The sequence below is a fragment of the Loxodonta africana genome, chromosome 24, assembly GCF_030014295.1.
Source record: "Loxodonta africana isolate mLoxAfr1 chromosome 24, mLoxAfr1.hap2, whole genome shotgun sequence".
Taxonomy (NCBI): Eukaryota; Metazoa; Chordata; class Mammalia; order Proboscidea; family Elephantidae; genus Loxodonta; species Loxodonta africana.
This window is the reverse complement of record NC_087365.1, coordinates 56,593,841-56,607,293: the sequence shown is the minus strand read 5'-3', so window position 1 is coordinate 56,607,293 and position 13,453 is coordinate 56,593,841. Positions and strand designations below refer to the sequence as shown.

The 13,453-nt window shown below is 51.3% G+C and overlaps 1 protein-coding gene across 1 annotated transcript in view; it reads left to right on the top strand.

Moving 5' to 3' along the window:
- BMP7 (bone morphogenetic protein 7) overlaps nt 1-13,453 on the top strand; it is an 86,565-nt gene that overhangs the window by 33,176 nt on the left and 39,936 nt on the right. The window lies entirely within an intron of this gene.

Genomic DNA, 13,453 nt, shown 5'->3' with positions numbered 1-13,453 from the left:
CCTGTCCTGCACCATCCCACTGAAGCCACTGTGTCAGTCCATCCCATTGAGGATCTTACCATCTGCTTTACCAAGCATGATGTCCTTCTGCAGGGCCTGATCCCTCCTTGATAACGTGCCCAAAGTACATAAGATGAAGCCTCACCATCCTGGCTTCTAAGGAGCATTCTGGTTGTCCTTTCTAGGCAGATTTGTTCGTTCTTTTGGCGGTCTGTGGTATATTCAGTATCCTTCACCAGCACCATAATTCAAAGCCATCCAGTTTTTCTTTGGTTTTCCTTATTCATTGTCCAGCTCTCGAATGCTTACATTTATTGGCAGCCTCTAATTTAAGGTCTTGTGAGAGGTGAGAAGGCTGAGAGAAAGGGATGGCCTGTCTCAGAAGTGCGTTCCATGTCCCCAAGGCGAAAATGACCAAGCCTGTGTTACCCAGTGGCTGGGAATTTAGACTTGTTGTCTCCCCCAGCTGCCATCGACCAGCTGCCATCAAGTTGATTCTGACTCACGGAGACCCCATGTGTGTCAGAGTCGAACTGCGTTCCATAGGGTTTTCAATGACTGATTTTTCAGAAGTAGATTGCCAGTCCTTTCTTCCTAGCCTGTCTTAGTCTGTGAGCTCCGCTGAAACCTGCCTCATAGCAACAGCTAAGCCTCCACAGACAGATGGGTGGTGGTACCCATGAGGTGCATTGGCCAGGAATCGGATATCGGTCTACTGCATGGAAGGTGAGAATTCATTCTATCCTGAACCATGACTGTGATGTCAAGGGACACATCCAGTTGTAACTTGGGTAGACTTTGCTGGGCTGCTCTCCCTGAAGCTTGTTTCGGTTTATGCTCCCACCAGCCATGTGCTCACCCTGCTAACATGTTATCAGACTTTTCTGGATCTTTGTTGAGTTGATGGGCGAGAGTGCTATAGCACGGCTTAAATTTGCATTTCAAAGCCCACACTATACTGTTCTCCTGCAGAGCCAACAGCTGACCCTCAGGGAGTAGATAGAACTTGGCAAGGCTTTGGGACATTGCACAGGGCCCTGGGGGACAGACAAGGATGGCTGTTACTTCTTGCTCAGTTCACCCTGGGGTAATGCTCCCGGGCTTCCATTACATGTCTGCATGAGCCCAAGTACAAGATGAGTCATGGGTTCCTTCTCAGGAGGTATAGGTGTTTGTCCTGCGCTTTGACAAATGCCCTGGGACTCTTGAACGAGACCGCAGGCTTGGTTTTTCTCATGAAGGTAGGTTAATTGGGGCTAGCCAGTTATCCAGGGGCTGTGCATCACTAGTGCTGCTTTGGTCCAGTTGTGTAAAACCCGTGCCCTGCTCACACCTAGGCCTCCCTGCAGGCTCCCCAAACCTACCTCTGAAGTCCCCATTGAGAGGCTTCGCCTCAGGAATGCAGCTGCCCTGAAGCGGGTTTGGCTGAACCCAACTGAAATGGTTGGCCTGGGTCACCTGCACAGCTCCATCTGTGGTGTCCTCTGGATGCCTGTGAGCTCAGCTCCTGCATCCTGTGCCAGGTGATCACGTCTCGACCATTCTCATCCTCGGGCCACTCTGACTGCAGGGGTGCTTCCACCCTTTGGTGCCAGGAGTGGGGCACCCATGCCTTGGGATGAGCACAGGGGGCCATGCAGCAGGCAGGACAGGCTGGGACCTGCCCTCCTGGGCTCAGCTACTGCATTTGGTGGTGGTGTTTTGCAACTTACAGTGACTCCATGTGTTACAGAGCAGAACTGCTCTCTAGGGTTTTTTGGGCTGTAATTTTTTTTAATAATTTTTTTTTGTGTGTTTTCAATGAAGGTTTACATAGCAGCTTAGGTTCCCATTCAAGTTGGCTGTAATCTTTGTGGAAGCAGATCAATAGACCTGTTCCTTCTGCCGAACTGCTGGGTGTGTTCAAACTGCCAGCCTTTTGGTTACTGGCTGAGTGCAAACTGTGTGCATCACCAGGTACCCTAGGGTACTCTGTTTGTGCAGCGACATGGGAGCCTCGCGGCTCCCTTATGTGACCACTAATATTCTCAGATTTGGAACACACAATGCAATCAGACAAGCCAGGCCCAGGAGAGTAGGGACCTTGTCTGAATTTCTGTTGGGGGCTGAGGGAAACAGACAGGAAACAAGTGAGCAGATGGACACACTAAGATACTGACTGGTCGATAAGGTGAGTATTGGTGGCGGCATTTTCGATTGGGTGGTCATCAATGGCCTTGTTGAGTTGAATATATTTGAGTGACAGAAAGGAGCAGCAAAGGGGGGCGAGGGAAGTGTCGCAGGTCAGTGCACAAGTGTGGATCGTAGGAAGACAGAAGGCAGGCTGATGCACCGATGCACTGGGGGGCCGAGCCACTTCATCCTGGCTTGGCATGAAGGCAGCTCCACGCTTCAGGCTCTTGTCTAGGTTTCCTCCAGCTCCCAGCAACTCCTCGCCTTCCTGCCTGTGTCAGTCTGCTGTCTCTGGGGCTCCCAAGACGGTTTGGCCTGAGATCCATCCCTGGTGGATCAGGGCAGGCGAGGGAAGTAGGCATGAGTCACTGTGGTCAGCAGAGGGACAGGTGGTGAGGTGTCTTCGGCTCCTTGGGTAACAACTGATATTGGTCTCACCTCAACTGGACCCAGAGCTTGTGCCAACCAGGACAGAGCAAGTTCAGCTACTGGGCCCAGGCTCCAAGTTACTCCGTCACGGTCTTGGTTCTGAGGCCAGCACCAGCCTCTAAAACCAGCACCAGACTCTGGTTCCTTGGCGCTTCACTCCCAGACAGGCCCCTGAGTGCCAGGGCTGCCGGCCCCGCCTGCCTCTCACCCCGCTTTGGTCTGCAGCGCCCAGGGCAGCTCCCCCACATCTTTCTGCCTCATTCCACTGTCTGAGGCCCACTTCAAGCAGAGCCCGAGGGCCGCGTGGAAGGCCTCCAGCAGGCGCAGTATTGGAATTTCATCTGGATTCCAGGAGATCAAGAGGACTTGACAGAAGGAGACTCCCACGAGGGGAGAGATGCTGGGGTTGACCCAAGACTGCTAATCCCTGCACCCCTGGGGCTTCCCTGGAGCCCGAGAGCCAGATGTTCCTGCTCTGCACAGCTGGACTGCTGGTTCTTGCTCCTTCTGCTCAGGGAGTGGGTCGCTGCACTGCAGGGGTGGGAGGCCACACTGTGGGTGGGGGGCCATGCTGCTGGGGTGGGGGCTGTGCTGCAGGGGGAGGTGAATCTGTAGGTGGCCCTCTGCTTGAAGAGGTATGGGGGCCCCTGTCTGAACAGGTAAGCCCTTTGGAAGCCTTAAGAGCGTCAGAGAGTCCGAGCTCAGGCCCTTGTTTCCACTGCTGGGATTTTAGCCCAGCTGAAGCAGAAGGGAAGACAGTCCGAGCCCAGACCTGGAGCTGGTTCTCACTGGGCCTGAGATGCTCTCTCCACTCGCTGCTCTGACGGTGATGATGATATTAACCCCAAACCAAAACCACTGCTGTTGAGTTGATTCTGGCTCATAGCGACCCCACAGGACAGAGAGTAGAACTGCCCCATAGCATTTCCAAGGAAACCTTGGTGGTGTGGTTGTTAAGAGCTGCTGTGACTGCTAACCAAAAGGTGAGCAGTTCAAATCCACCAGGCATTCCTTAGAAACCCAACGGGGCAGTTCTACTCTGTCCTATAGGGTCGCTATGAGTCCGAATTGACTGGACAGCAATGGGTGTGGTTTTGGTTTTAATATTCACAGAAGCCGACTGCCACATCTGTCTCTCTCGGAGTATCTGGCGGGCTCAGACCGCATCCAGCTTTTGCTTAGCAGCCGACTACTTTAACCACTGCACAGCCAGGGCTCCTTGATATTAGTAAGCCTTTATTGAGCCCTGAATATGTGCCAGACTCTGTTCTAAGCTTCCTTCTTCCTCACACAGCCCCGGGAGGGAGATTCAGTTATTATACCCATTTCATAGGTGAGGAAACTGAGGGCTCAGAGGGGTTACACTTCCCAAAGCCACACTGGTTTGTTGTGGCTCCAGAATTTAAATCCACGCCCTTAGCCACTGGGCTTTCCCTGCTCAGAATAACATATTAGGATCTTCTTCCTTCTCGATGCAAAAACAAACAAAAAAAAACTGCTGTCAAGTTGACTCTGACTTATGGTCACCCCATGTTGTCAGAGTAGAACTGTGCTCTACAGAGTTTTCAATGGCTGGTTTTTTGCAAGTAGACCTCCAGGCCTTTCTTCTGTAGTGCCTCTGGGTGGACACACACCCAAGGCTGTTAACTGTTTGCACCACCCATATACTCCAGAGGGTGAGAATGTTTACCTGTTTACACGGCAACTAGGCATTTCAATCCCCAACCTCCTTCACCCCTCCCCCAGCGTGTCCCAAGCTTGCTCCCCACAGCTCTGGCCCTCTGAAATCTGCCTTCTAACCCCTCCCCGTGTCTTTGTTGCAGCTGGGAGGTCAGACCAGACAGGGTCGACAGAGAAAGAGATGGGGCAGGTCCAGCCAACTGCCAGGGTTCAGCTGAAAGTGGTCCTTCGGTCCATTGCAGGGACTTGGGATGCCAGGACAGGGAGCCCAGCGTGGCCTCAGGATACAGCCACAGGTTGAGTCCCGGAGGAGGAGGGGGTTCTTTATGCATTCGCCGCCACCATGGTGCACCTGCAGATGAAGCAGAGGTGGCATTTCCAGCTCTCAGCTCCCCATCTTAGTTCTTCCAGGGCCTCGCACTGCTCAGGGTGGGAGCACACGAAACTTGTGCCCTGCCAACTGCCCCCCCACCCCCGCCCTGGGCCCTGGCTCTGGGCTCCCTGGTCACCTCCAGGAGCACACACACCTCTGCACAGTTCTGCAGTTCTCACCTCTTTGGCAGAGCACCCCGCCACATGCACTCCCTGCTGATCTGTGCCCATCAGACCTGGGGATCGGGTGAAAAGGTGGGTTCCAATGCAGCAGTCGGGGAGGGGTGAGTTTCTGCATTTCCCACAAGCTCCCAGGCGGCACCTGAGAATCTCCATCCACAGAGAAGGACTGAAAGGTGCCTGGTGCTGGGGAGGAAGGGCGTTTTCCTGGGAGGCAGCATTTAGCCTCCACCCCAGGTGGAGCATCACGGGATTCTCCCCAAGTCCTCTGTTGGGGGCCCGGCTGCAGAGTTTGGTGTAAGGGAGACCCAGGTTCTATTCCCAGCCAGTGCACTTCGTGTGCAGCCACTGCCCTGTGTCATTGGAGATTTGTGTGTTGGTGTGACCCGGAACAGGCTTCAGTGGACCTTACAGATTAAGATGGACTAGGAGGAAAGGCCTGGCAATCTACTTCTGACAATCAGCCAGTGAAAACCCTGTGGATCCTAACAGTGAGAACCACAACCAATCATAAGGATGATGCAGAACCAGGCAGCGTTTTGTTCTGTCGTGTACGGGGGTCACCATGAATCGGGGACCGACTTGACAGCAGCTAACAACAATAGCAGCAAGGTGGCTGTTAACTGACTTTAATCACGTGAACGAGTTGGGCAAAGATACGTGGCATCATCCTGGAGTAACTTCCATTCCTGGAGTCCAGGCTTCTAATCGTTTGACCTGCTACTGATGCATCCTGGGTGCCGGGCACTTCTCAGAGGCCTGGCACCCTATTTTACAGGTGTAGAGACTGTCTCAGAGATGGGAAGTAACTTGCCTGAGATCACACAGCGAGAAAGCGGTAGAGCTGGGACTGAACTCAGTTCTTAGACTGCAGCGTTTTGATCCTTGGCCACAGCATGGGTGCCTCTCAGCGCTTCTGATTTCCTCACCTGGCCAATCAAGAGTCCAGTCTGTGGTTCCGATTCTGACTGCACCTGCAGCTTTTTTTTAAGGAGCCGTTATATTTATTTTGGCGGTGGTGGTTCAAAATGAGTATTATTAGTGCTGGTTACATGAATGATGGAGCAGCTGAAAGTCTTCACACGTTAATTCCTATGCTGGTTTTTTTTTTTTTTAATGTATAATTTTATTGTGCTTTAGGTGAAAGATTACAGCTCAAGTTGGTTCCTCATTCAAAAATTTATACACAGATTGTTTTGTGACATTGGTTGCAATCCCGAAATGTGTCAGTACTCTGCCCTTCCCACACCGGGCTCCCCAAGTCCGTTTGTCCAGTTTTCCTATCCCTTCCTGCTGTCTCGTCTTGCTTTTGGGCAGGAGTTGCCTGTTTGGTCTCGTATACTTGATTGAACTAAGAAGCACGTTCCTCATGTGTGTTAGTTTGTTTTATAGGCCTGTCTAATCTTTGTCTGAAAGGTGGGCTTTGGGAGCAGCTTCAGTTCTGAGTTCGCAGGGTGCCCAAGGGCCATAGTCTTGGGTACTTGTGATCTTTTTAAAAATCCTGATGCCTTGGCTGCACCCCAGCCCTGACACGTCAGAGTCTTTGTGGGAGGGGCCTGGGCATCCATAATTTTTAAAAGCTCCCCAGGGGAATCCTTGTGTAGCCAGGGTCGTGAGGGGGTGACTAAGATCTCTTTTGTGAGTGGTCTTACATGCCTGAAAGACAGAAGGGGAGAGATTTCTCCTATTAAAGGCCCCCATGTCCCCTTTGGCCTGGTCCTCTCAAAGACTGTTCTCTCCCCACAGGACTGAGCCCAAAGTGTAGTCCAGGTCCTGATTGTCAGTCTCCGTGGCACCGGGAAGGGGCTGGCTGAGGGTGGAATTACCTTTGGGCTCTGGCTCTGGAGGCTTCTGGAAGCTTCCAGAGGCTTCTTGCTGCTCCTGAAGGCCTACGTGCCTGGTTTCATGTCCCCTGGCTTCTACCCCTCCCCACTACACTGCAGCCCCAGGGCGTGAGCTGTGGATTTGAGCTGCCTTCTCAGGATTTGCTGGTTCAGCTCCCCCATTAGCCTTTTCAGAGGGTGAGGAGGGATGGCTGGCTGCTAAGGCACCACCAGGGATGCCAGAGGGACGCACGTCCGGCAGCAGTGGTGCCTTGGCACTGTTCCTTTGGCCTCTTTCTCTTGGATACACTCCAAATCCCAGCTCAGGGCACTTGTCTCATGGTCCCCTTGGGGTCCGCTCCCATGTCAGCAAGGATCACTCCAGAAAGGACTCATCTCAGTCTGGCAGAGCTGGCACTGCTTCGTCCAGCCCACTCCGTGTTGGCGGGACCCGGTCAGTACATCTTGTTCGGCACCTTGCTGGCCTCCTGTTGCCCGATCAGCTGGTGGGCCGTGGCAACTTTTTTTTTGGAGCCTCATTTTTTTTTTTAATTGTGCTTTAAATGAAAATTTAGAGCTCAAGTCAGCTTCTCATACAAAAATTTATACACACGTTGTTATGTGACCCTAGTTGCTCTCCCTGTAATGTGACAGCACACTCCTTTCCACCCAGGATTTCCCGTGTCCATTCAACCAGCCCCTGTCCTTTTCCGCCTTCTCATCTTACCTCTGGGCAAGAGCTGCCCATTTAGTCTTGTGTATTTACTTGAGCTAAGAAGCATTCTCTTCACGAGTATCATTTTATGTCTTACAGTCCAGTGTAATCTTTGTCTGAAGAGTTGGCTTTGGGAATGGTTTCAGTTCTGGGCTAACAGAGGGTCTGGGGGCTGTGTCTTCTGGGCTCCCTCCAATCTCAGTCAGACCATTTAAGTCTGGTCTTTTTATTAGAACTTGAGTTCTGCACCCCACTTTTCTCCTGCTCCATCAGGGATTCTCTGTTGGAGGATCCGGTCAGGATAGTCATCAGTTGTAGCAGGCACCATCTAGTTCTTCTGGTCTTAGGCTGATGGAGTCTGGTTTATGTGGCCCTTTCTGTCTCTTGGGCTCATATTTTCCTTGTGTCTTTGGTGTTCTTCATTCTCCTTTGCTCCAGATGGGTTGGGACCAATTGATGCATCTTAAATGGCCACGCTAGCTTCTAAGACCCCAGATACATGGAGGCTTTTTTGGTCTTTGTGCCTGGTTTTGCAGGGAGAATACAGACATCAGCTGTCATGGACTGCATTTACTGAGCGTTTGTGACAGAGCAGGTCTGCTGCACGGCAGACGGCAAGCATCCTCTCTTTCCTCACCTCAGAGTCTGTACTGAGGTCACTGAGGTAGGATGGTCAAATGACCTGCCCAAGGTCACACACTGTAACTGACAGGAAAAAAAAAAAACAAAAAAAAAAAACCGTGAGGCAATTCTGACTCATGGCGACCCCACGTGTACTTTATAAGCTTTTCAAGGCTGTGACCTTTTAGAAGCTGATTGCCAGGTCTTTCTTCTGAGGTGCCTGTGGGTGGAATCGAACCACCAACCTTTTGGTGTTAGTAGCTAAGTGCTTAAGTGGGCCACCCTGGTACTCTGTAACTGAGAGGTGGATTCAAAACCAGGCCATGCATAAATTCTGTGATTGGTCCTGGTGAGGCCTGGGTGCTGACCGTGGATGCTTTCCTCACTTGGAGGGTGCTCTCCTCACTTGGAGGGCGCTCTCCTCACTTGGAGGGCGCTCTCCTCATTTGGAGGAGGCCCTGGCGTCTGTCCTGCTCCCTTGAGGCTCTCAGTGACCGTGACTGAGTTCTTTTGCCACCTCCACAGCCGGGCTCCTTGTCCACTCACTAGGGTGATGACTTCTGCCCTCAGGGTGTCTGGTGGGGTGTGGAAATGCTGGTGAGGGTAAACGCAGGCCCCCCCGGCCCCAGGTGAGTGGACGGGGGTCTAGACACCTTGTGGGTGTTGGGAATGAAGAGGAGAATGACCACAATGACACCAAGTGTCTTCCCCATCTGCCCACTCCGTGTGGGTTCACACGTAATGCCTGGGAAGGTCAAGTTGAGCACAAGTCCTCCATGAGGCGGTCAGTCCCCTGTGAGATGGGAAAAAGAGGTTCCTTTTATGTCCTAACTGATTTGGCCACATCTTACAAATTCAGAATGTCACCTGTGAGCCCAGGTTGTCAGGTGCCTCCCCTTTTTGAGGACACCTCTTTGTTCAGGGCGATGAGAGGTCTGCCTTCTTGTTCCACCACGTGGAAGTATCTTAAGTTGGGCATTTCGCGCGCCCCTCCTGAGCCTCTCTGGCTTCTTAGCAAATATCTGAGTGGGGCTGTGATGGTTGCCCAGTGGCAGAGGCAGGGACAGTGCTCCATGAGGACAGGCTTTGTCTGCCTTGCTCGCTGTTGCATCTTTCTGCCAGCAGCAGTGTGTGGCACATACAAGCGGCCAATGAAACATTTGTCGCATGAATGGAAGAAAGAATGACCTGGCCTTCACCTTTAGGATCTGGGTGTCCCAAACTTCACAGACTATGGCTGTCTCGGGTGCCCAGTGTGGATCCTGGCACGAGTGAACATGCAGCAGATAACGTGGATGAGTGAGTGCTGAGCAAGGAATGCTTGTCTCTCATGCTCCCTCCCAGCAAACTTTCTAGCATATTCTCTCTTACAGGACTGAAACCCGAGAATGGCTTGTTTGCAATCTCCCTTCAGCATCTGAGCCCAATTTCCAAAAAGTGAAAATTGCCCATAATTATAATACTTTTCGATCCTATGGAAGTTTCCCTGTGATGATGGTAATTATATTATTTAGAGCTGTGTGCAGTGGGGTTCTCAAGGGTGGATTGGTTCTCGTTTGCAAATAGGAGAAACATCAGCCCATGTTCCATGGCCCTGGGTTCTTTACATTGAAACAAATGTTGGGAGAATGAGCTTCAGTGATGGAGGCTGTTTGTACAACTTGATCAATTCCAAAGCATTTCAAACATGGACCCTTGCTTGCCCATTGGAGGCTGCTGTTCTGAATGTCTTAACATCTGCCTTTCATATCAGGGTCTGTAATTGCTCCAGCCTTTTTGGCAGGAGACGAAAAGAATTAATGTTTTCCAGTTTGGTCACAAGCGGTTATCTGTAGTTGGGAAGAGAGGGCCTGCTCAGATATTAACTCTGGAAGGCTGTGCACCACAGGCTTACCAGGAGGATGATGTTTTCAAGGAGTCCACCATGGTTAACGAAATTTCGAGTTCAGGTTAGAGAAGTAGGCATCCGGTAAATGCTGTGTCTTTCAAACACTTGTCATACCTATTGCCATTCCTCTCGGTGCCATTTCTTGTTCTTCCTTGACAATTCCCATGCGTTTCTGCTTTGCCCCTCTAAGACTGGAGGCAGGAAAGCCCACACGTGGCTTGCATTTCAGCACACAAGTCCCCTGCAGGAACCCAGTGTCTTAGTCATCTAGTGCTGCTATAACAGAAATATCACAAGTGGATGGCTTTAACAAAGAGAAATTTATTCTCTCACTGTCTGGTAGGATACAAGACCAAATTCAGGGTGTCAGCTCCAGGGGAAGGCTTTCTATGTTGGGTCTGGAGGAAGGTCCTTGTCATCAGTCTTCCCTTTGACTGGAAGCATCTCAGGGCAGGAACCTCAGGTCCAAAAGATATGCTCTGCTTCTGGCCATGCCTTCTTGGTGGTGAGAGGTCCCAAATCTCTGCTTACTTCCCTTTTCTTTTATCTCTTGAGAGATAAAAGGCGGTGCAGGCCACACCCCAGGGAAACTCCCTTTATATTGTATCAGGGATGTGACCTGGCGAAGGTGTTACAATCCCACCCTAATCCTCTTTAAAATAAAATTACAGTCACAAAATGGAGAACAACCACACAGTACTGGGAGTCATGGCCTAACCAAGTTAATACACACATTTTGGGGGGAACATAATTCAATCCACGACACCCAGGCAGGCATGGCTAATGGATCACGGCATGCCTTCCTGCTGAGCCCTCAGTTCAGCTCCACTAAGTGAGCAGCTATTGCTAGTTGAGTGGTGTTGCCATCGAGATGAAACCCGGTGGCCGTTGGTCTCAGTTCAGATTCCTGCAAAGCCGACCCTGAGAGTAGTGTTCATGTGTATGTGCAAGTGAAAGATTGGAAAACGCTCCCCAGAAAGGCCTGTGGGCGCACGTTCAGGCAGGGGGTGGTGCCATGCGAGTCCCCTGGAGGGTGACCTTGGCTCAGTTCACCTGCAGGAGCTTCTGGAGACAGAACTGCACCCCACTCCCACCATCCCCAGTCAGGGGTCCAGCGGCTGGAGCAGTCACACCTCCACGCCATCCACGTGGCCCCCAACCATCAGTGAAGGCAGTATTTGCCAGCCTGGGTGCTGAGGGCGCAGGTGGGCAGAGGGCCATGCATGCAGAGCTTTGCAGGCTAAGGTGAAGGGACTCTGAGTCTCAGCCTAAGCCAGAGTGTCTCAACCTTGGCACTACTGACATTTTAGGATAACTCCTTGTTGTGGTGGCATTGTAGGATGTTGTCCTGGACACTGAGGGGTGTGGGGATGGAGGAGACAGGTGCCGGCCCCCAGGTACATCCACTCTGTGTGCTCTCAGGGGAAGTGGGTGGTGATGCCAGGAGTGATGCCTCCTGGGGCTGTGGTGGGTGCCCAGGTGCAAGGACCTGACGAGCTGCCGGCCCCCTGGCCATCCTGTCTAATTGCTCCCTGCCATCCATCCCCCTGAAACACGCTTGGTGCAGTAGACCCTCCACTTGACCAAGCATGATGTCCTTCTCCAGGGACTGGTCCAAAGGTCCAAAGGGTCTAGTGAAGGACTCTAAAAATGAGACTTAGGGCCCCAAGGCAGACTTGTATTTTGCCCTCCGTGCTGTGGGTGAGGATTTGGACTCTATCTTTTGCTCTGGGGTTGGGGCCACAGGCTGTGGAAGGTGGGGGAGTGTGGGCAGAGGTGGGTGGAGCCAGGTTTGCAAGAGATGTTCAGAGAACTAGGAACCTCCTGGGAAAACAGTCGTTGTCAGAGGACATAAGGTGAGTTTCTCTTTGAAAGCTTTCCCTGACGGAACCTGACTTCCGACTCGGAACCCGTTTACCATAAGGAGTTACACCAGCTGGACCCAGGGGTGTCCCCAGCGGCATGAGCTCCAGGAGGGGCCAGAGTTAGAGATTCCTGGGTGATAAGGGAGATCCCTGGTCTTTGAGACTTTTCTCTTGGTGGGCACCTACCACTACAGGTCAAGCTGGTGCTACCTGGTGAAGGGGAGGTCAGGGCCATGAGTCCAGGAAGCCATTTCTCCTCCCTCCCCATATGGACAACTCTGCCATGTGTTAGTCCTGCCAACTATGTGACCATGGACAGGGTCTCATCTCTCTTCAGTGACGAGGCTGTCTCTCACCATGCACCTGCCCGTTGAGGAGTCACCACTCCTGGGGCAGCCTTCCATTGAGGTGGAAAAATACCCCAGCTTCCTCACCCCTTAGGTAGGACTAGGCTGAGGCGTGTCCTACAGAGCCCCCGAGAGGTCCCTAATGAGTTCAAGCCCCATGTGCCCACAGCCATGTCCTGCTTCCTGGTTTGGCTTCTTTCTATCCCTGCCTCACTCTGCCTCCCCCTACAGGAGGTTCTTGGGATCACCTTTCAGATAAACTTGTTGGGTATCTTGGAGTTGATTACCACTCATGGTGACCCCATGTAATCTTTACCGGAGCAGATTGCCAGGTCTTTCTCCTGTGGAGCCACTGGGTAGATTCAAACCACCAACTTTTTGGTTAGCAGCCAAGTGCTTAACCATTGCACCACCAGGACTCCTTTCAAATAAACTACTTGTCCTCCATTTCGAAGAAAGGTGATCCAACTGAATGCGTAAATTATCAAGCAATATCATTAATATCACGTGCAAGTAAAATTTTGCTGAAGCTCATGCAAAAGTGGCTGCAGCAGTATATTGACACGGAACTACCAGAAATCCAAGCTGGATTCAGAAGAGGACGTGGAACCAGGGATGTCATTGCTGATGTCAGATAGATCCTGGCTAAAAGCAGAGAATACCAGAAAGATGTTTACCTGTGTTTTATTGACTATGCAAAGGCGTTCGACTGTGTGGATCATAACAAATTATGGATAACGTTATGAAGAACGGGAATTTCCGAACACTTAATTGTGTTCATGAGGAACATATACATAGATCAAGAGGTGGTTGTTCGAACAGAACAAGGGGATACTACATGGTTTAAAGTCAGGAAAGTGTGTGTCAGCGCTGTATTCAATCTGTATGCTGAGCAAATAATCTTGAGAAGCTGGACTATATGAAGAAGAACGGGGCATCAGGATTGGAGGAAGACCCATTAGCAACCTGTGATATGCAGATGACACAACCTTCCTTGCTGAAAGTGAAGAGGACTTGAAGCATTTACTGATGAAGATCAAAGACAACAGTCTTCAGTATGGATTACACCTGAACATAAAATGAATACCCTCACAGCTCGACCAATAAGCAACATCGTGATAAATGGAGAAAGGAAGTTGTCAAGGATTTCATTTTACTTGGACACACAATCAACACCCATGGAAGCAGCAGTCAAGAAATCAGAAGAAAGAGCTTGAGAAATAGTTTAAACTGAGAAGAAAACATTCTTTTGTGGTTACAAGAGCAGGGAGGGAGGGGAGTGGGAGAGGGGCATTCAGTAATTAGATAGTAGATAAGAACTTTAGGTGAAGGGAAAGACAGCACACAATACAGGGGAGGTC